General features: G+C 39.1%; 1 protein-coding gene across 15 annotated transcripts in view; it reads right to left on the bottom strand.

Moving 5' to 3' along the window:
- Positions 1-23,281, bottom strand: part of nfasca (neurofascin homolog (chicken) a) — a 152,698-nt gene that overhangs the window by 73,638 nt on the left and 55,779 nt on the right. The window contains exon 1 of one of the 15 annotated variants that reach the window (XM_038696459.1): positions 21,321-21,614. The exons of 13 other annotated variants lie outside the window; for them this stretch is intronic. The gene's annotated coding sequence lies outside the window, so the exon portion shown is untranslated. Of the gene's footprint in view, positions 1-21,320; positions 21,615-23,281 lie in introns of those variants that run through there. One more of the 15 variants, XM_038696472.1, reaches the window with a different exon arrangement.

Genomic DNA, 23,281 nt, shown 5'->3' with positions numbered 1-23,281 from the left:
TGGTGATAACATCTGTGACCACATTATCTTTGTGTGATAATGCAGTTGCAAGCGTGAACCCTGACTTGTGATGCATTTATGTGCTGGTGAGATGCTCTGAAATTTAAGATGTGAGAGCTGGCTACTTAACAGCTCTGTGTTTATGAGTAGTAATGTAATCTAGAAGACCGACAATTCAGCTTTTTACGATCGCTTTGACAATCCTTTCAATACTTAAAACAATTTTCCTAAACTCTTAACACAGTTTGCACAACATCCCTCTGTGTAGGCTATACAATTAACACATTTCTTGTTGCTTTGATACAAAATGCATACAGTGACACAATTTTAAAATGATTGGAATTCTTTTACACACAAGCTCAACCAAGAACAAAACTGCCAAATTTACAAATGCTTTCACACTGTATGTCAGAACAGATAACATCATGTTCTAAACCGAACTTATAGGCTAAATTCAACGTGAACAGCTTTTCATATTGTGACTTGAAACACAAATATTTATTTTTAGGGCTCCTCCTGCCGGAAAGTGTAAATAATTTTGCCATGTATTCTAAAGAAACTGCAGTGCAAAGCATAATCTGTGATCAATACAATATACTGTCTACTGTATAAGGGCAGGCCTGACATATAAAATAATGCAGTTTCTGTAATTCCACCTGAAATTAGTGTTTTTATGACATTGTACTATGACTGACTAAATGTTCCTGTTGGAAGAGAACGTGTGTTAGTGTTTTGGAAGAATTATTTGATTTTAGGACATGTTTTCAGTGTTTTGGTAGATATAGTGTATTGAGTAAATGTATTATTGTATTTTGAAAATTAGTGTTGGAGTTTAGTTTACAATGTTTACAATGTGTGACTTTGAGTGTGAAGTTAACTGTTTTGCCAGTGGTGTGATTGATAAAAGTATTGTCATAAAGTGTTGTCATAGCAATAGTAAAAAACTGTAAGCAAACCATTAAAATGCTGCAGTTTGCTGTTCAACATGCCAACCCCAATTTTATGAGAATATAAAAGACAAAAAGAAGTGTCGGACTCACCAAACACTGAATTTGTAGTATGAAATATGCAGTATGTACTACAAATCTGCACTGAATGTGCATACTGTTCATCACAGTAGCGGGTGGTGATGGCGCATCCATAAAATGCTTGCCTTTGGTGTGGGAGACCTGGGTTTGATTCCACTGTGAGACATCTACCATTGTGTCCCTGAGCAAGACACTTAAGCCCTAGATGCTCCAGAGGTGTTATTTCCTCCTTGTACACCACTGATGAAGGGATGCTGCAGTTCTAGAGCATTGTGGTCCGATGCATACTGGAGTGTTTATTCCAAATCAGCACAACATCCGGGTGTTTTTGCCATTCTGCAGACTCTGCTTTTTGTTTGCATAGTTGTAGAAACAGTAATAGTAATTCATACTAGTATCATGGCATAAGTAGAATGAAAAGTCGTCACTGTCCCATAAGTATAAATGCTTGCCAAAAAGGTTAACTTGCTATCTTTTTCTGGAGCTCTCAACCGCATCTAACGATCATCATTTGAAAGCCATCCATTTAGGTAGACCTTGAGAACCAGCTGAAAGCTCAGGAAACTGCTGGTAAGTGGACCTTGGGACTTTTTTTGTATGTTTGTTTCCATGGTCTAAAATGAACATTCATGAGCAGTCTAAATGCTGTCGCTGAAGCTTTTCCTGAAGGTGAATTTAGCACAAAACATCAATGTAAGGCAATCAATTAATTAGTTAATTAATTAATTAAGATAATTAATGTAACCCTAATTTCACACATTGGTTCTCATTAGAACATTTAGTTAATATTCAGCATTGACTGTTACTAACCCCTCCACTGAACATCTACAGACATTATGTATGTTTTAGTGAAATTAACCCTACTTTCCACAACAAAGCTATGCTCAATTAACCCTCAGCCCCTCTATGGCAGCAGAACAGGGACAAAACAAAGCCGCCTCAGATTGCAAACCCAGCCCTGTGTACTCAGCACAACCTCCAGGGAAGGTAAGATGGCTGAAATGAGGATGGGGGATGGAGGAAGTGCAGGGTGAACATGTAGTTGCCAGGCGATACGTGTGTATATGTGGATGTCATGCTTGGTTGGCAGGAGCTGTAGCTCAATGTTGCAGAATGACCTACTTTTAATCGAAAGGGAAAGAAAGAGTGAATGGAAAGGGAGGGTGGATTAGAGCGGGAGAGGAGAGAAGATAAACTGGGGATACTGTAGGAAGATGAGCAGGTTTCTTGGTTTTATTTTATAGAAAGACCGAAAAGTAAAGAGCAGGAGGGAAAGACAGGGATGGACAGAGAGGAAGAAAGGTGATAAAAAAAATGTCTCAGAGAGTCAAGCAGGAAGGAAGAGATGAAAAGGAAGATGCTGAGAAAGGGGAAGTTGTAAAAACAAGAGAAGAGAGGATGCAAAGTTGATTATCTAGTCAAGTGTGTGTGTGTGTGTGTGTGTGTGTGTGTGTGTGTGTGTGTGTGTGTGTGTGTGTGTGTGTCTGTGTCTGTGTCTGTGTCTGTGTATGTTTTTCCAACCCTGAGGAGAAGCACCCTGCAGCTCCATCCAAGATAAATCAATCCCTGAGTGAAGCACTTCCTGTACACAGCCTTTTTATGAGACTTCTTAATAAATGATGACTGCCACCTGCAGCATTGGGAATACCTGTAAGACATGTTATCAGCACGACTTGACAGACATGAGGATGGAAGCCCGATCCATTTGGACTGAAGCTGATATTTTGTGCTTATAATCAAAACATCTTGATAGCAAAATAATACATAACAAATATTCTGTGTTTCCTACAGATATTTATTTCTGTTGGGGTGGAAAATGTGGAAAAACACTTAAACTGAAATTATGAAACCCAACAATGTTACTACTTCTACTGCTGTAGCACTACAACTAAAGTATCCAGGAATTCAAATGTTGAAATGGCCTGCATAGGGGCATCAAACAGAAATCTAAGCTTTCACGTAGCAGCTTTCTGATTGAACTAGACTTTTATTCCTTTCCAGCAACTTAATAACCCGTAACCCGGGACTTCCCCTAAACTGCACTAAGAACCATGCGTGGCTTTGGTGTAAGGATGTTGTTGTGTTTCCACTTTATGCAGAAGTAATATGGCAACTCTGTCTCCTAGACATTATGTTATATACAAAAAGATTTCAATAGCAAAAGTAATTATGCCCAGATGCGGATGTTTTGCATAACATAATGAGGAAATGTTGTTAATTGAAGGTATCAGCAGAACGTGGCAGCCCATTTTGGAGGACTTGTTGTAATTCAACCACTGGTTACATCTACTAGCTACTACTATTACTACTATTACCAGTGTTATTGAGTGTTATTACTAAAACATCTATTGTAACTACTATTGCTACACTAATTTCCTTTAGCCCTTAATTTATCCTGTCTTAATACAGGCTACATTTATAAATAATAAATATAAATATATATATTATAATATTATAATATAAATAAATATAAAATATATATATATATATGTTTATATATTTTCTGACATGCATACTATAATGACTACTACAACTACCATGCAGAGAAGGACAATCTTATTTCCCCTTGTCCGATTTCCATATTGAACTATGTATCAGTCCCTAATCAACAAAATTAATTTCCAGTGATGGTAACTGGGTGACCATATCCACAATAGCACTGTTGGTTTAGTAGTAGAGTATATTCACACAATAACACCTCACACAAGAAAAAACAAACAGAGCAGACAACAAGTGCACGTCAAGCCATCCAAAGCTTCTGCAGCTCTTCCAGAACTGTGAACCAAAGTCAGCTCATACTGTGTGAACAGGGAAAACAAGAGGCGGGGGGACCCCAATCAGTTCGTTACCCCTTGTCAGTTTCTACCCATCACATCTACAAAGACAGGATGGAGGCAGGCAGACAGAGAGGGAGGATGGTGGAAGACAGACAAGAGGGAAATAGGTTAAAGATGTAGACTGAAAAAGATCAGTACTCTGGTTGGTTATTCTGCTATTCTGTAGGAATTTAAATAACAGAATATCTTGAGTAAAGACCAAATTGGCTTCCTTCCAAAGCATGGCACTACCAACCACATTTTTACCCTGCACACCCTCAGTGAAAAAAATGTACATCAAACAAAAAATGGAAAAATATTTCCCTGTTTTGTTGACTTTAAAAAAGCATTTGATTCAATTTGGCATGATAGACTCTAATATAGAATCCTCTAAATTGGTATGGCAGGAAAGGTCTACAGCACGATCAAATCCATGTACATGAATTAAAATGACAAACACTCAGAGGAGAGGCGTTCGCTAAGGCTGTAATCTGAGTCCCACACTGTTTAACATCTACATAAAATAAGTAGCAGTGCAATTGGAGTCAAGTCTCTGTTTTATGCAGATGATCTGGTGCTTCTGTCACCTTCAAGAGGGACTACAGCAGCAGCTAGACCTCCTGGAACAATACTGCCAGAATTGGGCCCTGGCAGTAAACCCCCAAAAAACTCAAATCATCACTATAACAGACATCATTTCTCTCTAGGTAACACCACCCCAGATCATACAATAAACTACACCTACCTGGGCCTTCAAATCACAGCATCAGGGAACTTCTGTACGGCAGTGAAAGCACTAAAAGAAAAGGCTTGTTAATAGAACTTCTATAATTTAAGTATGCCAATTAAATGCCTTTGACAGTGTTATTAAGCAGATTGCGCTCTATGGAAGTGAAGTTTGGGGTCCACTCAGTAATCAGAACTACACCAGATGGGAGAAGAAACATCCTGAAAGTCTCCTACAAATGCGTGTGGGGCGGAATTAGTTTCCACTGATAATAGATACGCAAAAAAGAGCACTAAACTATCTGATGTACCTCTGATCAAGTCCCCAAGACTCCCTCCAATTCAAGGCTCTTAACTACACTAACAAATCCTGCAACATGTCACACACACCTTTCTCTAACCCTGCAAGGACTGCTGCAAGGGGGATCAAATGGTACAGATGACCCAGGCCCAACGCCCAGGGGGGGCCCATTGAAAAAATGGTGGACCCTTTAATGGGATCAAGTACAACACTTTAATTACTGTCTTATATCACTACCAAAACAATTCATACATGTATTTTCATGTATTGTTATCATTAAAACATATTTCATACTTGTCATCTGATAACCCACCCCCCGCTGTTATTGTAAAAATGGTATGGTCGAAACACTGAAGATGTGCATGACCCGCTAATGTATGCCATTCACTTTAAGCAACACTGCAGCCTGTCTGGGGCCCAGAAAAGAAAGCCAAATTACACAGAGAAAACTAAAATCATAGGGAGGCAATGGCCAAATTTCTGGCCAAAAGTGTTAAGAGGCATCACATATGTCTGACAGGCGAAGGCGAGGAGCTGACAGTTAGTCAGACTAGCAAATAAAGCTTTAGCTAGCTTAACCTATAAGTAATGATAACACCATAGCTCTCAGGCACTGAGCGTGGGACTCACGCAACTGACAGTTTTCACACGCTCTCACACTATACATCAATTTTCTCCCGCAGTGAAAAATAAATAAATAACTGATACACATTTAATGTGTATTCAAATATTAATATATTAATCTGTTACATTCTGTGTGTGTAGCATGAAGGGACTACAAACATTTATTTTGTTTTACAATCTTGTGCTGTATAATGACAAATAAAGATCAGGAGAAAACATATCTCAAAAAGCAACACAGAATGCCCGAGAGCTTTACTGCATTTTATTCTATTGTACTTTGAATCCTCAGCTGTCACCTGAATTTTGTGTTTCCTTTTATATTAATAAAGATTAATAACACCCACCAGTTCCCCTGCAGCAACCTCAAGAAAATGGACCTACAGTAAACACTAGTCAGCAGCACGACACTGGTCATAGGATACAGCTGCAAATATAGTTACTATACAATAAGCTATACATAACAAAGGCTCTGTTTATGTTATTATTATCATTTCAGCTGACACAGTCATATACTCTATACAGTATTTCAGTGTTGCATATAATTTGACCAATACTTTCATTAATCTAGCCCTCAAGATTGAAGTTGATAGATGAAGTATGCCTACATTTATTTTTTTACTCACAATTTCAATTTCTTTAATGTGCGATTTTACTTTTCTTTAATACTCAGTTTTTTTCCTTTAAGTTAAAAGTAGAAATATAACTGTCACAGTTTAATTTGAAAGATTTCAAAATAAATAAAACTCGACCTTTTGTCCTTTATTATCATATTGAGTAACTGAATATAAATGCGAGCATGGCCTGGATGAGTCTACACTGAATTTGGAAATGGTCGTTAGCGACTCCATCTGTGTCACTTCAAGGCTAATGGCCAAGAGCTTCTTTGAAATTGCCAGTATTTGTATTAGAACTAAAGGAGGGTGGGTGATGGTGGTATCGGAGTAGGTGTCGATGAGGGGCCCAATTTGGAAAATGTTGTCTCCCTGCCCATAATCCCTAATCACTGGCCTGAAACCTGCTTTACAAACACCAATTAGAGTAAACCAAATTATCACTCAAAGCAAATATATTTATTTGGAACATGGAAGGAAGAGACAAAAAACAACACAAACTAGAATGTTATCTGGACCTAAACAGAGATTATAAAATGGCTGGATATCTCGAGATATCAAGCAGAGGCAGCGTCTTACCAAGTACAGACTCAGTGACCACACCCTTGCAACTGAACAAGGGAGACAAAAAGTCCTGGTTACCTAAAGAACATAGAGTATGTGAGCACTGTACAACAGGTGAGGTGGAGACAGAGACACATTTGCTCCTGAAAGTGATAAATATAGAAGCATAAGAGAGCACTTTTTTAACAAATTCCATCTATTAATACCAGATTTTAAAGAACTTGGAAATAAGAATAAATTAAGAATAATCCTAGTAAAGTAAAGCAGTGAGTTGTGTTTAAAGTTTTGCAAAAAGTGTGTTGTAAAATTACAAACTGAATGTAAAGCAGAGAAAAAACTGTAACTGTTAGCAGTGATTTTCTACCTGAAAACCCCTTATTTGAACACAGGACATTCTGGCACGTGTTTGATGTCAGTGTCACTGCCTCTAACCACATTTTTATGTTAAAGAAAATGCATATTTGATAGAACGTAAACAAGGTTGTTTTGTGTGTCAGAGATTCTGTTTATCGACAGCTCAAAGGCATAAAAATCACTGGGACCCCGTTTGCAGCAAGGCTTCCTAACAGCTTTCTTATTTGGTGTATTTCTAAAGCAATTACCAAAGAACCCTCCTTCATACTTCATCTGAAATATTGAAGACCTCCTGCTGACATCCAAATCACACTAAAGACGTCCCCTCTCACCTTTGTCACAACATCACGTATTCATGACATACAAAGAGGCCATTTAGTCATCCCTCCAGGCACACTGTTCGCAGTCAAAAACCACACCCACCCACTGGGAGCTGGCAGCCACCCAAATATATTTACCAAAAGCTTTCCAATATAGTATAAAATAAGAACAAAAGGACCATGTTACAGTTTGTTTTTTTTTCAATTGCTAACCTGCATTAGTCAAAACTTGAAGTCCCATTGTCAAAACTGGACCAACCTTTGAATCAATTTTCATTGCTTTCACACAAAATGCATTTACCACTTTCTCCAAACCCCATGAACTCTTTTCTCATTACTACTTCACCACCTGCAAAATACTATGTCTGCAGCGCATTTTGTTCAAATGCTAACACCCTGTGTGCAAACTGTTAAAAACACATTCAAAACAGAATTATGCCAAATGTCCTGCATTTCTGCAGAAACCCGACAGAAATATATAGATATATCTATGTGCGTAGAGTTTAGTGTTTTGAATGTGGTTGTACTGTAAAACTGCAGTCTGGGTGTAAAGCAGGAAATGTGCTTGTATTTTCGCAGAATCAGTTCAGGGGGCTGGTACATGAATTACAGGTTGTGTGTCACAGGACCAGTGTTACTGTGGAAACAAGTGAAAAACTGTATTGCAGCACCACAATTTCAAGAATTATTTTTTGTTTCAACATTTCATATTTCAAGTCAATGATATGCAATAATATAGAAAAATACTGAAAAAATATTGAAGCAAATTTCTGCATTTCAGATTCAATCTTGTTACATATACTTTAGTACAGTCAATAAAGTTGTAAAGTACCAAATTGAATTTCCCCAGGTCTAATTCTACCCCTCTACGGCCTTTTTCTCCTTTTTTCTCTTACACAGACAATCTGTAAAATCACATTAAGTCCATTATGTCCGTGTGTGTGCTGGTAACGCAGACTGTGTGAAGAGTTTTGAAAAAGTGGCTTCAGTTTTGACCAATTCTTGTTAGCAATTGAAAAAAACGTCTACCACTCCATACTCATTTATACATGATTTAACCATTTGTTTCTATGATGTTGTAGTAACTCTTATTTCTGTGTTATTTTAAAATGAGCATGACCATATTTTTTTCCTATGCGATAATGCTCTTCACATTGTAAAGTATTTATCTTTCAACCCACAAGTCCAGGCGATCCGACTGTACTCGTAGTGAATCAGTGAGCATGCAGTGAAGCAGATGAGAGGGCTGCAGCCAGCTGGAGGTTAAATAAATGTTAGGCCAGCTCTGAGGGCTCAGCCAGAGGCTTATGACAGGACTACTGCAGCTCTGCTCAACTGGAAATGGCTTATTAAGGCAGAATCTTCACAGAAGCCTGCCTACCTGTGTGTGTGTGTGGGGGGGGGGTTGTTTGTTTGTCTCCATCCAGAGGTAATGTTCCTTTGTGCCAGCCAAAATAAATGAAAGGGTACAGTCTGCCCCCCACACACACACACTCACACTCCCCATCATGTTTTAAATTACCTCTCCCTTGCTCTTCCTTTATTCTCCTTCATCTCTGTCAATCTTTTGTTCTCTTTGCCAACATGATCTCATCATATTTGATTTTTTGTCTCCATCTAATGCAAAGTCGCTCATTTCTATCGCTCCTGCTCCATCTCCTTTCTACTAGGCTTATCTGTATCACCCCTTCCCCTCTTTCACTTATTCCTCTCTTCTCCACACTTTTTTCACCACCTCCCCCCCCCTCCATATTCTTCCTCCCCTCCCCCTCCATTCTGCCTTGTCCAATGAGAAAACTCCCCGGTCACCAGGGCTCCTTGGCAACAGTCCCACAAGGCGAAGGAGGGATGGAGGTGGGAGGAGGAAGGAGTAGTGAGATATAAGGGGGGGGGGGGGGGGGGTCTGGAGGCTAGAGGTGTGTTTGCCATTATCAAAGCTTTGCATCTGAGGAGAGTGTGTGTGTGTGTGTGTGTGTGTGTGTGTGTGTGTGTGTGTGTAGAGGAGAGAGAGAGGAAGAAAATACAGGCCTGAAAGGGATAGAGCCAAAATTCTAAACACTGTGTTTTATCTGTGTGTGTGTGTGTGTGTGTGTGTGTGTGTGTGTGTGCTTTAATGGAACAAAAGCTGAATCCACAGAACAAAAAGCCATACTGTAAATATAATCCAGAGGGCAACATTTCAAAGTGTGGCCACCAGCTGGATGGTGTGTGTGTGTGTGTGTGTTTTTGCATGCATCCTAGACCTGACTCAGGAACAAGGTGCACCCAGCAATAATAATGCCCCAAGGTCCTATTTCATTGCCTGACTAACCCTTACAGACTTCATCTCTCTGTACACACAAAAACAAATCCTTCTCAACTTCTCTACTTTATATTCTAATTAATAAAAATTTTAAAAACAACAGCCTAATAAAAAAAGTCAAAGATGGGTATGGAAATCAAGCAGTCTGCCTTGTAAGCTCCCAAGTGACTTATTGAAAGAGTGAATGAATAAACATGAATTAGATATTCTTCGAGAGCATGTGGTATAAATTTGTCATTTTATGCCTGAACATCAATTATCAACCTTAGCCTTTCGCTTAGATTGCAAAAATCTTCTTGGAAGACTCCTTAAAGTAATGTAAAGTCACTTACAGCTCAATAGTTCACATGTGAGGCATTCCACAAATCAGAATCTTTGATGGTCTGACTGTTCTTTTGGACCAAAGATAATTATATACTATCACGCTGTTGATAGTCAATGATTTGTTTTTGATGGTAACCAGCTATTATGGTATACAGCTGAAGTATCATCAGCTTCAGTTTGGACAACCATTTCCCTAAATTCTACACACAAATCCCTTCATTTGTCATTGCCTGCACCATGCGGTCATTAAGAAAGCACTAACATTCAATATTGTTTTAGCTCAATTAGCGCACAACTACCCAGGTGGAAACATAAAGAGTCATAATTAATAACACAACAATCAGAACCTTCAATAGGCAGATAAAAGGGCCGGAGTCAGTTCATTCAGCTTTGGAACAAGGAATCCAGAGAAATCTGAAGGAAGACATAGAGAAGAGAAGAACCACAAGCAACATTACTAACAACCAGTTTTTGTAGTATTTTTTTTGAATTTATCTCAACACCTGTACAAGAATTTGTTGTAGTGTGTGTTTCTGAGGGCTTGTGTGTGATGTCTGAGGGCAAAGTTTGGTTTTCAGCAAGATTGAATGGTTTTGAGTGGAGAGCTTCAGTCTGACCTGAAAATAGAGTGTTTGGGGAATAGGGTGAGAAGCTGTGGATTTGTGTTTAGTGTGTCACGAAGAAGAGGAATAATTTCAAGAAATGTGTTTAAGCAATCGAGAAAAACTGTAAAGCTTACCATAATGTAGCTTTGTAAAAACTGTGAGTAATGGGTTAGCTCGATTTTTCAGAGATCCTTTTATGTAGCGGAGTATCTTGGCACTCAAAATCTATTGACTGTGTTCTTCTATTGATTGGTGCCTAATTGTTTTGTGTTGACCATACTAAGATGAGGCTTCATCCTGCACCTTTTCAGTCTTTGGAATTTTGTATTGCTTCATTTGATATTTTGCTTTTGCTAATTTGACAGTGAACTCCCCACTATGCAGTGTATTCTGACATTGGTTATCAGGACATAAAGATTTACTTTTGTCTAATGTCAGTGGGGTTGTTTTGTGGCCTGTGTGTCTGAGCGTGTGCCGGTAAGCCTGGCTACAAGGCCTAATTTGCCAGCATGGGCCCATCTGCCTTGAGGTTACCACGGTGATTTAAGTCATTCTGCCATTGGCTAGTCTGTCCTGCAGCCTCTTGCTCACACACACACACACAAGCAGTTGTCCTTTCCAGTTTCTCCGGTATAATTATACTATTACCAAATTGAATTTCCCCAGGTCTCTTTCTACCCCTCTATGGCCTTTTTCTCCTTCTTTCTCTTGCACAGACAAACTGTAAAATGACATTAAGTCCATTATCGGATGTGTGTCCACCTTTAGGGACACAGTGAACAGAAACCTCCCTGTCCTCCATCTCCTTCTCTATTCATTCATTATGTAGGATGATATTACATCTATCTCTCCCATCTCTCCATCATCTCTTTCTATGGAAAACACAGCTGGTCTGAGTTCAGTCTCATATATTTTCATGCCATCTAGAATTCTGAACAGATTGATTTTCTGCCCTTTTCCTTTCTCATTTCTTGTCATGTTATTATGTCCTGTTTTTAGATAATGTTTGGTGCATAATATATAGATAATATACAGAATATCTCAACTTTACTGTAGTGAAGAACCCCGTGCCTTCTTTGTTTCAGCCGCTTTCAGCTCCTCATGTCTTTGTCTGGCTTTTTCTTGACACCACAGCTCAGTGTGTGTGTGTTGATGTGCTTGTGTATTTGTGAGATGAAGTGCATGCACGTTTGAGGAAAGGCTTCATTCATTCAAATTCAAATTCATCATGTGAAAAAAGACTGGCATGTCAGTGTGCAAGTGTGTGTGGTGATTACTGCTCTGGTGGAGTGGTTAAAAGGTGTGATAAAAAAGTGTGTCTTTGTGTGTATGTCTGTGAATGTGTGTGTATATGGACATGTGTTTAAAGGGATTAGGCTTGATGATGGTGTGTGTGTGTGTGTGTGTGTGTGTGTGTGTGTGTGTGTGTGTGCACGCACGCTTTTGTAGGGGTGGGTGGTTTTATTTTGTGTGTGTGGGTGCTTGTAAAGGGCTGGTGTGAGGGCTGGTTGAGTGTTTGGAGCTGCTGACAAATCTAATTAACACTTTGGAGATATCTATCAGGTACAAAATACACACACACACACACACACACACACACACACATACACATCCCTCCTTTGGAGGAGACAGTGGGCTGTTTTACAGAAATCATTTTATACACAAAGCGCTTAGTATTAAATACAGAATGAATTAAATAAATGACTACAGTTATAGTAACAATGAGCTCTAGGAACAGCTTGCTTCTCAGATTTTGAGAAAAGCTGTTTTAAAGTCAAAAAGCAACAACACATTTTAAGCCAGTCCGAAAGGTAACAAGTAGTCAGTGAAAAGAGGCTAAGACCATGTCCATACCCACTAGGCTTGGGCGGTATCAAGGTATTACAGAATACCAGGGTATTTAGAAATCCCAATGGTAAGACTTTCAGTACCATCAAAAATACAGACGCTCCTCTTTCTGTTATACAGAGATGGCGTATTGAGATGATGTGTTGCAGTGTGTGTCCTCAAAGTAAGCGGCCCGAGCTGCATGACATCATCGACAACGCCACAGCACAATAACCACCTTCACTTGTAATGCAGATGGTAAACCACACACACAGGAGCTTTAGCTGCAGCCTTTTATTCGCTGATAGTCTGTAACCTACACTGTACTTTTACTGCTAAACTTCTTTGCTCACCTTTTCCTCTGCTCCGCTGCACTCAGCTGCTTCTCTCTCACTCAGCCAAAACTGAGAAATGGAGATCAAGAAATTAAAACAAATCACTTAGGATGGGTGGATAGAGTAATGATGAGGCATATCTATCCATATATCAAATCTTGGTAACTGGCTAAATTCAGATTAGAGACACAGGCTATCCCAACAGCAGCATTGGCCACAAATTAAAGGAACCATTTCACGGCTGAGTGGAGCAATGGCCAATGGCAGGCTGAGCCCTGAAACCTAAGAGAGTCATTAAGTGGAATCATACATGGGAACAAGTCACCCCCAAATTGCATTTTTAGATTGAGGGCAGCCATCACCTCATTTACTATGACACAGTCAAAATAGGTCCATACATCTGTGCTGGTGGAGCTGATTTATGGTTTGATTACTGTTAGTAGTAATCTTCAAAGTCAGTATCAGTATGCCCTGATGCAGTGGTTCTCAGCCTTTTTTTGGGCCAATGCCCCCCTTATCCAGGTCCCTTACTATCCCCCATTAAATAATTAATGAATATTGTTGATTATAATAATTATTATTATTATTATTATTATTATTATTATTATTATTATTGTGTTTGTTGTTAATATTATTATACAACAGATTTATTACTATCCCAGGGAACAAAAAAAGCCATGTGAATAGAATGTTTCTCCCAGAAACTGTGTGTGAACCCAGAGACTGTTTTCTTGTATCCTATTAAATGTATCAATACTGGGGCCCTTTATAAGTGGGGGTCTGGAGGTCCTCCATCAGAATATTTTGAGCATTAAAGACTTAATTTCCTGCATTCTGGTGAATGTTTCTACTCAAATTTCTGCAACACTTTATGGTGGACATGTTTTAATTTATATAAAGGGAAACACAAAATTCAGGTGGCTGGTGACAATTCAAAATATAAAAATAGAATAGAATGTAGTGATGCTCTCATGCATTCTTTACTGCTTTTAAATATGTTTCTCCTGTAGATCAACTTTGCTCATGTAATATCATCTCTGCTGAGTCAACACACATGATTTAGTTTAATGAGAATTCATAATATTTTTTTTTGGTCTATCTGTTCTATACTCTGCATTGCGTTATTGCTCTGCTGGTAGTATCCCCTTCAGACCGTTTGACAGACACCAGAGATGCTCAGAAGTCTCTGAGCTAGAGTCCAAGTCAAGTCTCAAGTCTCTTGTTGTTATAATGGATGTTTTATCACCTGCTGAGTTCAATCCAGGCTGCTTATAAAACAACCATGTAATGTGCAATGCAATTAAGACAGCTTAAACTCCTGTAAGTCAACACATTCCCCAGACTCTCAAACCTAGGGTAACGTGAATTAAATAAAACTGTAACGTTGCATTATCAACAATAAACCTGTAACCTATTTGCAGCCGACGTTAATAATTAACATGATTTCAGCCAGCGGGATGTAAATGATTACGTTAACCACCACAAGTTTGGCAAGTAAACAAACGCTCATTCATCTTTTCATAACGAACGACAGTTGTAGTTACCCTTCGTAGGTCGTAGCTAACACAAGAAGCAAGCTAACGTTAGATGGCCAATGCTGAGCTAAACATGTTTACTCACCACAGGTTACTAACCTATTTGCGTTCAGCGCGTCTTTTTTTGTTTCTTGTTGTATGAAGTTTTAAAGCCAAAGTTTATGATGAATGGCTCAGCAACTGCCGGTGTATGTTGTCCTCTCTCACGTGCGGCCGCGCTCAGCTGATACTACATGTTATATAGGCAGGTTATAGGTTACGCAAGGAGGGAATAACAGCAAGCTCATTAGTTTCCTAAAAATAAACATTGTTCACGAGTCCCGCACCTTTAGTCCGAGTCAAGTCTGAAGTCTTTTGAGGACGAGTCTCAAGTCGAGTCTGAAGTCACTGTGTGTGCGACTTAAGTCGGACTCGAGTCCGAGTCTCTAACTCGATTCCCCATCTCTGACAGACACAGAACTGGATGAGACGAGGAGGTACTCAGGCGAAAAACTAATCTAACTGACAACACCTGTATTCAGGCAGAAATCACACCACAAATCCACACACATTAACTTCAGCACCTCCGAGAAAGTGCAGCTCACAGTCTCAAACAGAGCAAGGCTGCGCCTCAGTCAACATATTTTTATATTGCAAAACTCCACCAGTTACGTTACTGCTTGTTCACAAATTGGCTGCAACTCACAGCCCGAGGTGGGTCCACTTGATTACTCTCATGGCACTAGCTGGTGTCACACAAGGTGCTGGATGCTGGACGCTAAGTTGCTTTCAGGGGAGCATATTAATTGTGCACGTCAATAAATTAAATCCTAAGCAGTGTCACTCGTCTACCATTTGGAGCGATGTGTGTTTGCAGAATTTGATTGTAGCAAATAAAGCAAGACATGAGAGGCAAATAATGGAGACAGGAATAAAAACAGTGGACTGCAATGTTACTATGAGACAGGGTATGCGGTGTTGTCAGGGGGCACATTTACATACAGCAGCACAGCCCTGAACTGACAGGACTTACTCTTAAAAACACTCAGCACCATGGCGGTTTAAGAGCACTTGTGTTTTAGTGTTAATAACTGATAGTGTGTCAGTGTGACAGACAGACCTGTCCATGGGCGTTATATCATGCACATACACACACACACACACACACACACACAGATGGATGCCTGTGTGGTAATGTAGGTTAAGTGCCTGGCTCATGGGCACAACATCTGTATTCCCACCTGGAATCAGGCAAGTCTGGGTTTGACCTTCTTTAACATTTCCCTCCTCCTTCCACCTCTCACTCATCCAATTTATCGAATCATCTAACCCCTATTTTCTTCTCTTTTATAAGCGTTGAGATTTTTCTTCTGGGGGAATGCAGGTTTGTTAAAATCACCTTTTATAAGAGAGCCAGTGTAACACATGAAACGTGTCAGGAACATTACCATCCTGATCATCAAATCACACAAATCCTGTTCTCAAATGTTTCACTTTTTTTAACTCGGTGGTGCAACACATTGATAGTGATAACCTACTAGGTATAGATCTGTAATCCAAAGTGTTTACCATTTTGATCATATGAGATGGACCATCGGCGCGAATGATGATGTTCAGCTCTTTGGTTCCTGCTAAACTGCAAATATTTCATGACAGAAACCTGCATGCATGCAATGTTTTTTTTAATTTGAATATTCTGCTGATGAGGGCTTATCTGGCGCTATCTGGCTACACACTTTCGTGTGTGCGCGACACACAAACAAACACACACACACACACACACACACAAAGACACACTTTGAGCCAACAGATTAACTGGACATGGTAGAAGAGGAGTCATCTACATCTAAATCTCTACAGTTAAGAAAATATAACAATCCAAGAAGCAGCAATGGTGAAGAAATACAGAGGGAAAGCAGACTAATGAAAAAATATGTCTGTAATCCTGCTTTGTTTTTATTCTGTTTCCATACCTTACTGATTTAGTGCTTATGCTGATAAAAATGGGGGAAAAACTACTTGTGTCCCACTTGTCTTAGCTGTCTTCTGTCACTATTTTATGCTTTACTTAGACTTTAAAGAGTGCATATAATTTCATTTTAAAATAAGTAAAAAAGACCTAAATGAGTAAAAAAGAGTATAAATCATGTTCAATATTTGTGTGACAAACAGACTTTAAAATGCAACTGCGCATAGGTTAATGCAACATCTAATCAAATTGCTGAGATCACTTTAGGTGGCCTTAAATCACTTAATGATGGATACAATGAAGTCATAATGTAAATAACCATATAAAGCAAATAGCTCATGACAGACAAAGATTTACTGGCAGTAGACATAGTTGAAATGCAGTTATTTTTGTAACAACTTCATCACATTTATCAAATTTGGTTTGCACTTGAATTTTAATTTTACATTTGCTAATGTCTTTCAGGAACTTTTTGCAAATTTTTTCTTTGTGCAGATATAGCCTTATAATTCTAAGATAACACCATGTCAAACAAACAAACAACTGCCACATATATATTAATTAAACTCTCTCTGAGCCAGGCTGTAAAATTTATTTCAGCTCTAGCCCAACGACAAGGTTATAACTGCTATAACTTGCTAGTCACCAATATTAGCTTAAGAAATTAGCCTAACGGCTAGTAGAATTTTCCTTTACTCATAGCTTAACAATTTACATATTATTTATGCTTGTTTTACCTGGTCTGTGCTTGTAAAATATTCACCGTGCCCGTTAATAATAATTTGATTACTATTTCTTATTTCATTGCCTCTTTGGGATTTTTGGATAATGTATAATCATTTTTTAAATTTCAATAAATGCATGATGTTTCCTAAGTCAGTCAGTAATCAAGCGTCATCTCAATTATGATCAAAATAATTGTGATTATGATTTTTGACATACTTGAGCAGCCCTAGACAGCTACACTGCCGCTGTACTACTGTATAGCTGTATTCCGTGGAGAGTAATCCACTGTTACTAAGCATCTCTTTCGTTGTCAACTTCCGTTGTGGTTCACTTCTGTTGTGGCCTTTTGTATTTGTGTTGTGGCTTTTTGTATTTGTGTTGTGGCCTTTTGTATTTGTGTTGTGGCATTTGTATTTGTGTTGTGGCATTTGTATTTGTGTTGTGGTTTTGTAATTGTGTTGTGGCATTTGTATTTGTTTGTATTTGTATTAGGCCTGAAACCTACAGGCCACCGTAGAGGTCACTCCAGGACTTTTTTGGTTTTAGCGGACTCCATTTGGTTAGCTGTGGTATTGTCGCTGCGTGTAAAGTTTAGAATCAGTAGGCAAGAGGCTCAGGAGTGCGCATGCAGAAAATCAGACCCGATTTTCTTCACATAGGGCACAGCATAGTGGCTGTTCCAAGGGACTGAGAAAGCAGGCATTCATTTTTCATTGGATCATTTTTATGTGAGGTTACAACCCTTCACAAATAGGCAATAAAAAAGTGATTAATTTGTAAGTTATTTCATAAAAAAACTACATACACCCTTTAATGGATAATTGTGGTATTCTTAAACCAGGGCCCCATTTTTTATAAAATTTTGGTGTCAAAATGACTAGTAGCTAGGGCTGTACGCTAACCTATTTCCCAAGCATCACAAATAAAGTACCAGTGAAAAATATAGTAACTCAGAGTTTATTGATGAACAATTTATTATATGCATATTTATACTACATTTGTGTGCTTCTTCTCCCGTGTGCAATGTGTATGATGTGAAGACCAGTAGAGGACTATGGAAGTCAAGATCCTAGTATCTGGATACTCAGCATTGGACCTTAAATATCTCATATATTTTAATTTGACACATTGTAACCAGCTTTTAACACTGATCACCAATCACAAACACTAATCACAGAAAACTCTACTGTGCATTGTGGCTTGTGGCACACAGGACTTTTTTAAACAGGACGGATACCCACGCCACACTTAATGAGCTTTATGCAAAAAAAAAAAAACCCTCTTAGGGTAACATTCGGTTGAAAGGCTGTACGGCTTGTGGAGGCTGCACATCTGAAAATGTAATGCTTCTAAATCACTTGTAAAGGTTTTCTGACGTCAAAATGATCCACACGACAACTTTAAATCAAATTCACATCAGTTTCTCTGCTTCCCATCAACAACATGACTGGATGATACATGGCCTTGAGCATTGTTCTTTCTAGAAAAAAAGCCATGTAATGTGGATAAATAACAGAGTGACAATTTGCTCTAATCATTTTCCCTTTGGCCATGGGGGATGGTAACTATGAGACCTCTCGACCAAATATTTGCAGTGAAAGGCCTGTCGTTGTCCATTAGGGTCTCTCTCTCTCTCTCTTTTCCTTTCTGTTTTCTGGGTGCATTAACCTCCTCTTCCAAACGCCCAGGAACAAAGGAAGGACTGTACTTGTGTATGAGCAAGTGTGGGCATTCAGTGCTCCGGCACTCCCACTACTGTCCACTACCTGCATCCCTCAACAAACACTTATCCACATCACAACACAAACACACACCTGCAAATAAAAACACTTGAAATGTTTTAAAGCAATAATCCTCCCACTTGCATACAGCACACACAAAAAACACACGTATACACACATCTGTGAGAGCGCTGTCTGACAAATGTGTAATGTGCTCAGTGTTAAAAACCTCCTACGTAACAAACAAACAGCATGTTCAGACAGCCCTGTGTCACTACAGCCACTTAGGCCCCCCTCCCCTCACAAACACACACAACACACACACTGTTACACACAGTGCATACAGTATGGTTATACTCAAGTTATACTGGAGCAGAACATCCCTTTTTACAGTGGCCCTCATGGTGCCACTGTTGGCAAAGAGCAAGGTAAAGAGTCTCATTCTATCTGCAGCCAACCACTGATATCAAGATGCAGACATTCATACAGTAAAGTGATAAAGCTTACACCATACACTGATCATTAATGAATGATGTGTGACTTTTTAATGCCATTTTCTAAATATAGGCACAGAATTCATACTAAATTGTGCTGATATGCAACCCAAATCTTCACAGCTGCAGAATTGACGATTCTATGTTCTGTACTTGATCATCCTACTAGTTTTCACTGGATGTGACGAAGAGGGAATTATTATTATTGAATTATGTTTTCATAACTCCAGAACAACATGACAAACTACTTAAACTAGGGGTGAGTTCAATCTCAAAACGGTTTGCAACGTTTCCGGATTGAACGACATGTTTCCTTGCAATGTTATGCAACGTTCTGTAATGGGTTTCGAGGTACGTTTTCTTCTGTTTGGTGGGCGTGTCACAGGTGTGACCCAATCAGCCGCGACAAGTTGTAAACATAACGGTGTTAAAAAGGCAGGGTAATGCAGTGCGCTTGCTTACACAACAGGGTGTTCGAGGCACCGCTGTTTCCGCTGAATAAAATGTTTTGCTACGTTTTGTCGGCGCTGAACTCGCCAAGCAACAGTTCAGGAGAGGTTCGGCTGCCATGTTTTCCCAGTCCAGAAATTTGAAAATTACAGCCCAGTGTGTTCAAGCAATCAGGTATGGGAGGAGCACATTATTCATGTCTGAATAAAAGAGATTTGTTATCAATCTATTGTACAAAAGGCGAGAAAAGTGTCAGTCCTACGCTAATTTATTCATGACATGTCTATTAAGCCTTGCCAGATCAGTCAAATAGAAACTGTAGCCATTCATTCAGTAGTGGTACAGTGAATTAAACGTGAAAGATCTTGATCTGAAGTTGAAGTTTGAGAAGCAGTTAGTTGGGTCAAAATGAGCTAGCTAACTTGTCAGGCTAATTCAGCAAATAAACTTTATGTTAGACATGTTAGCTGTTGTCAGAAGACACTGGACACATTGTTGGGCATACAATTTCCTTAGTTTGGTACACCCTGTGACCCAAACAATTGCTGTCAAAATGGTCGATTTTTGATGACTACTCTCACAAGCGGAACAGAAATTCTACAGCACAATCTTTGCCCAAAGAGGTATGGTAGTGCGCTAGTTGCTGTCTATCAGCTGTAGCATGCTAGTCAGCTTAGCCAGGGTAGTTAAGCTCATGTAGAGTTGCTGCCTGTGAAATGGCAAACACAAATGGGAAACCAGAGTCCTTATATATTGTGTAAGATGTTTTTTATGCCGGAACTGAAGCTAACTCTGCTGTTGATCTAATTGTAGGTGTGAGAATGAGCTAGAAATCTAAACACATGTACATTTCAAATTGGGGAAATAAAAAAATTACAAAAAGAGCCAGAAATGAGTCACTTAAAGGCAGCTTAAAGAGTATATGTGGCCAATGAGGTAACATGCACACAAGACATAATCGATATTTTTCCAATCGACTGTGGCAGACAGACTAATCTGTGTGTGTTCATGTGTGTGCGTTTAATAGCCTGAACAATCACTGAAACAGCCGACATGGAGACATTTAAAAACAAAAAGGTGAAAATAATCCAGTTAACAGTAGATTAAATATTGGACATCATTGGACATTTCCAATCAATCATTTAAAATGATGAATCTGTCAAATAATGGAGCTACAGTATACAAACTCTACAATCCACAACATCAATAAGTCATCAACATTAACTACTAAAACACATGCCATGCTGAGTAATTCAAGAATTAATTAAAGCTATACAACTGCATTCACTCACACACAGAGAGCAGTATCAGCCTGAATTACATTTTCTAATAGATTTTGTGGTGGTTTCTGTTTTCAGGCTGTGAGCTCTGAAGACTTCTAGCCCACACTAAAGTAGAATACATTTAATTTTGTTTGATCCACATGGACAGTGCACTGCTGTCTTTGAAAATTAATTAGAGTGCTCCACAAAAAACATCTTTGTAAAGCTTTAAAGAACACAATCAGTTGTATCTGTTGTAATTTCACACGGTTGTTTTGGCTACTTTTTCTCAATGGTATGTAAAAATGGTGTTTACTGTGAATTTGACATTATAGTATTTAAAAAAGGGGGCTCTACTTCTGTACAGAAAACAAAAGTGGTAAACTGAAAGGAGGATGGTTTATTCTCTCCTTCATAAACACACACATTACACTAAGTGTACAGTACCTGTCAGTGCAGCTCTTGTGTCCAGGTGTACAGCAGTGCTAGGTGAGTGTGCTGTATCGCCATCCTCATCAATCCTTCCACAATCAAGAAACCAAAGAGAAACCAGCTAACACAAGACTGAGCGCCTGCCAGTCAAATCCACCACAGAGACACAAAGACAACGGATTTAACAACTGTACAAATGGAGGGCAACACTACACTCTATCCATCTCTTTCATTCAATCTATTTTCTTCTTCCTCACTCTCTATCCCTTTCTCTCTCTGTCTTTGCGCTGGCTGTGTCTCAGTCTGTACACTCTCTCTCCCTCTCACACACTGATTCTCCATCTGTCACCGCCCCCTCTCTTTCACCCCTCCCACCTCATAAATTATTAATGAGCCACAGACACACATGCTCCACTGCTGTCAAACACACTCACACGCACACACATTGCAAGCAATCCACAATTGTCACACACACACACAAATTAAATACTGTGGACAACCATTACATAGCCCACCGTGTCTGTATAAGATCACAGAGGCATGTTTCATCTTGATTTCAGGAGGAATATGTAGTTATTTGTTGGACAGGATGTCAACTAAACAAAACCATGACTAATAGTCCCTGCAGTTACCATAATCAAAACAACTTACAACCACAAATTGTTGAAAATGGTTTACAGACCGAAATCAATTTCACTGTCAATTTCAGTTACATCTGGAGAGATTTTATAGTAAAGATAAAGGAGGTGTGTTCGACAAGATCTGACTTTTTTAAAGGAAAACTACTTTAACTTTTCATTTATTTTAATTATGACAGTGGACATTGGTCAGAGAATAAACTATTTATTTTTTGACATTCTAAAGACTTTGAGCCCTTTTTTGTACCTAAAAAGTGATTGAATGGTTTGAAAATTCCTTTTAATATACCTTAACAAGTGGAGCTTTCCTCCCTTGTGGACAGGTCTTAGATTTTTAGTATTAAAGACTCAGACACACCAAAGACACTGATCTCAGCGGGTCTGTCTGATGACACACTCTCCCCACACATACATGTAACCCATAAAAGAACACACACGTCAGCCATGCATAAACACATTCACACGCAAAACACATGCAGGTCACGGAGAAGACAGGGCCGATCATGCATGAATGCAGAGCATGCATGCACACACACTAAAATCTCACACACACAAACACACGAAGATGTCCATGCAAGCATTCCAGGCGAGGAAGCCCCCCCCCCCCCCCCCCAGCTGGAGGCTATCTGAGTTTTCTCATGGATGAGACATGGCTGGAAGGCAGGTCAGTCAGAAAAAAATGTGTGTGTGGATGCAAATCTCAGACAGAAAATACAGGACAGATCCAGTAAACACTACCCTTTAAATACTGCTATCACACTATGTAAAGGAGCAGTCCAATATGTTGGCGAATACCCTTATTTGCTGTCTTGCCAAAGAAGATTTATATCTAGATATCAAACTGTTTGCCAATCCATTTAACAGTGAGTTGGGTTTTGTCTAGATTAAGGACAGAGTGCAAACCTGGTAACCCCACTATGAGGATAGGACCTTTAAGATCTTGTGTGCAGTCACTGCATGCAGCAGGTGATCAAGAAAATGCTCTAATAGCAATGCCATGAAGGCCTAGAGGCTTTGAATCTGGCAGTGGACCTTTGTTGTATGGGATTGAATACACAAAGATCTGCTGTGTATCTCTACATATACATACAGATGCACTGTGATATGTATGATGTATCTATATTTTTTCCTTTTACTTCGAGGCTTCGTGCAAAGCAAGGCTATTGATATTAATATTGTCTAACTCTTGATAAAACAGCAAAGTCCCTTTAAAGTAACAGCTATTTCAATTGTGGAACTTTCACAATAATAAAATAATTAAAGATACAAGTAGTTATACAACATCATTCTGTACAGGTGACCAAGAAATGTATCATCTTAATGTGGCTTGAATATAGT

Source organism: Micropterus salmoides, unplaced genomic scaffold, assembly GCF_014851395.1.
Source record: "Micropterus salmoides isolate LMB-PRFRI ecotype aquatic unplaced genomic scaffold, ASM1485139v1 Ms_hic_scaffold_4, whole genome shotgun sequence".
Classification (NCBI taxonomy): domain Eukaryota; kingdom Metazoa; phylum Chordata; class Actinopteri; order Centrarchiformes; family Centrarchidae; genus Micropterus; species Micropterus salmoides.
This window is presented reverse-complemented; position numbering and strand designations above follow the sequence as displayed.